We start from the raw sequence: 3307 nt of genomic DNA, 5'->3' as shown, positions 1-3307 counted from the left end.
GCACACACACATAGACACACACAGACACACAGATACATACACACATATAAATGATAAAATAAAAATTTAAAAATCCACTAAGATATGTTTGAAAACATACTCATAGTTACATTGTGCATAATAATCAAAACTTAAAGCATTCCAAATATTCATCAATAGTAGTATAAGCAAGTATATTCTATTAAGATTTTAATGGAATTTAGTCTATATAATAAATATTACATGCTATGAAAAGATAATAAGTTCTTTACAGTACTGTATACACTAACCTCATATATTTACTGTTACTTAAAGAAGCCAGGCACAGAGTATACACTGTTACTTTATGTAAAGCTCAAAAATGGATTAAAGAGTCTATGTTGATAGCTTCTTAGGTGAGAAGTACCTTTGCAGTGTGTTTAACACAGGAGATGGGAACTGATGAGACACAACAGGATTGTGTGTGTGTGTGTGTGTGTGTGTGTGTGTGTGTGTGTGTGTGTGTGAAAAAGAAGCAGAGAGAACACAAAGTTGGGTAGTTGGGGAAGATCTGAGAGGAGTTGTGGGAGAAGATAAATATGATCAAAATGTATTCTAGGAGAATTTTTTAATAGAAAAAAAGAAAAATTTTAAAAATGCAGTAGGAACTTGGGATTAACCATGGTTTATGAACCTCAGCAGTTCACTGGTAAACATTTACCACCCTTGAGTACTTGTTACTATCAGCGCTGGGACATTTATAACTTTGGTTGTTATTTTAATGGGATATTCAAGAATCATTTTCTGGTTCTGCTTGGTTTGGTGATTTTAAAAATTTTAGTTTTTACAAACAACCCCATTGAGCTCTTTAAGTGTACAAGAGTAATTTGAACCAATTGTAACCAATGAAACACATTTTTAAACAAATGATAATGTACATACATTGTCTCTCCTTTGTACACAAATGAAAAGAAATCAAACATATTATGCTTCAGTTTTCTTTTTAACATAGTCATGGATATAACTAGTAGCTAAAATAATTCAAGGGTCATGGTATTTCATATTGTAGAAGATTACAGTATGCCACAAGTTATTTGCTAGACCTTTTATGGAGAGGTCTAATATCTGTCATCACGACTCTTGGTTGGGCTAGATGACTTACATGCCCAGGAGAAGGAAACACAAGTTGTCCCTCTAGAGCTGCAGTTCTCAAGCATCCTAATGCTATGCCACTTTACTTCCAGTTCCTTATGTTGTTATAATGCCATCCATAAAATTACTTTCATTGCTTTTTCATAACTGTAATTTTTGCTACTGTTATGAATAATAATGCAAATATCTATGTTTTCTGTTGGTCTTAGACAACCCCCGCAAAAGGGACATTTGATGCAGCTCACAGAGGGGTCGTGACACATAGATTGAGAACTACTGCTCTTGTTCTCTGGGATCCCGACTACATGAGGAGAGGAGGACCAAAGGGCTCTGAATTGAAGCCCACATGGGGAAGTCCATCTGAGGAACTCAGTCACAGCTCTAAGCCAGCACTACCTGCATGGGTAGATTTCTCCATGGATCTCTGGCCACGGCAGACCTCTCAGCTGATGTTGCAAGAGAATGTGACTATAGACTGTTCCTGTCAACAGAGAGCACATTTTACATTTTTGAGCAAACTACACTGTGAGTATTGTTTTAGTCCACCAGGTGTGGGAGGCAGGTTATAGATCAGATGAGTGACCAGAAGCATAGAGTCAGATTATGGAAATCTACTCGATGCTAAACCATGACATTACATATGTCAGGGAATGTGGGGGGTGTGTCCATCCCAAACTTCAGTAATCTTGCAGGATCATCCTTTTTGTCTTATGTTTAATTCCTATGTTTTATGAGGTGCCAAATGATCTGTTGCTGCATTTTTGATGCTTTTATTGCATGCTGGTGGCTTTCCTTCACATCATGTCCTGTGGGAAAGACATCATATTGGGAGTAGAATCTGCAGAAGATAAACTCCTCCTAATGTGTGCACATTAGGAAGGGCCAGGCACCAAGTTTCCAACATAGCCACAGGAGACACGTTCCTTTAAAATTTAATCTTACTTTGAGAACTCATGCAGTTAGTGCCTTTGCTACATTGGTCTCCTTTTTTTTCTTAATTAGATATTCTTTATTTACATGTAAATTTCTCCTTTCCCAGTTTCCCCTCCAAAAACAAACAAACAAACAAACAAAAACAACAAGAACAAATGCCTGTTGCCTCCCCCTTCCCCATGCCTGCCACCCCACCCTCTCCCACTTATTGGCCCTGGCATTTCCCTACACTGGGGCACAGAACTTTCACAGGGCCAAGGTCCTCTCTTTCTATTGATGATCGAATTTGGAATCCTCTACTATACACATGCTGCCAGAACAATCAGACCCATCATGTGCAGTCCTTGGTTGGTGGTTGAGACCCTGGGAGCTCTGAAGGTACTAGTTAGTTCATATTGTTGTTCGTCCTAAGGGGCTGCAAACCCCTCAGCTCCATAGGTCCTTTCTCTAACTCCTCCACTGGGGACCGTGTACTCAGTATGGCTGCTAGCCTCCACATCTGCATTAGTCAGGTACTGTCAGAGCCTCTCAGGAGATAGCTATATTTAGGCTGGTTTGTCCTTTCTTCAGTCTGTCCTCCATAGTTAACCTCTGCAGCTCCTTCTGTGGGTATTTGGTTCCCCCTTTTAAGAAGGAATGAAATGTCCACCTTTTTGGTCTTCCTTCTTGAGTTTCTTGTGGTTTGTGGGTTGTTCTTCCTGTATTTCAAACTTCTGGGATAATAACCACTTATCAGGGAGTGCATACCATGTGTTCTTTTGTGATTGGGTTACCTCACTCAGGATGATATTCTCCAGATCCATCCATTTCCCTAAGAATTTCATAAATTCATTGTTTTTAATAGCTGAATAGTACTCCATTATGTACATGTACCACAATTTCTGTATCCACTCCTCTGTTGAGGGACATCAGGGTTGTTTCCAGTTTCTGGCTATTATAAATAAGGCTGCTATGAACATGGTGGAGCATGTGTCCTTATTACAAATTGGAGCATCTTTTGGGTATATGCCCAGGAGTGGTATAGCTGGGTCCTCTGGTAGAACTATGTCCAACTTCCAGAGGAACCACCAAACTGATTTCCAGAGTAGTTGTACCAGTTTGCAATCCCACCAGCAATGAAGTAATGTTCCTCTTTTTCCACAACCTCTCCAGCATCTGCTGTCCCCTAAGTCTTTTATCCTAGCCAATCTGATTGGTATGAGGTGGAATCTCAGAGATGTTTTGATTTGCATTTCCCTGATAACTAAGGATGTTGAACATTTCT

The sequence above is a fragment of the Mastomys coucha genome, unplaced genomic scaffold (assembly GCF_008632895.1).
Source record: "Mastomys coucha isolate ucsf_1 unplaced genomic scaffold, UCSF_Mcou_1 pScaffold21, whole genome shotgun sequence".
Taxonomy (NCBI): domain Eukaryota; kingdom Metazoa; phylum Chordata; class Mammalia; order Rodentia; family Muridae; genus Mastomys; species Mastomys coucha.
The sequence above is the reverse complement of the archived record's forward strand: the minus strand, read 5'-3'. Positions refer to the sequence as shown.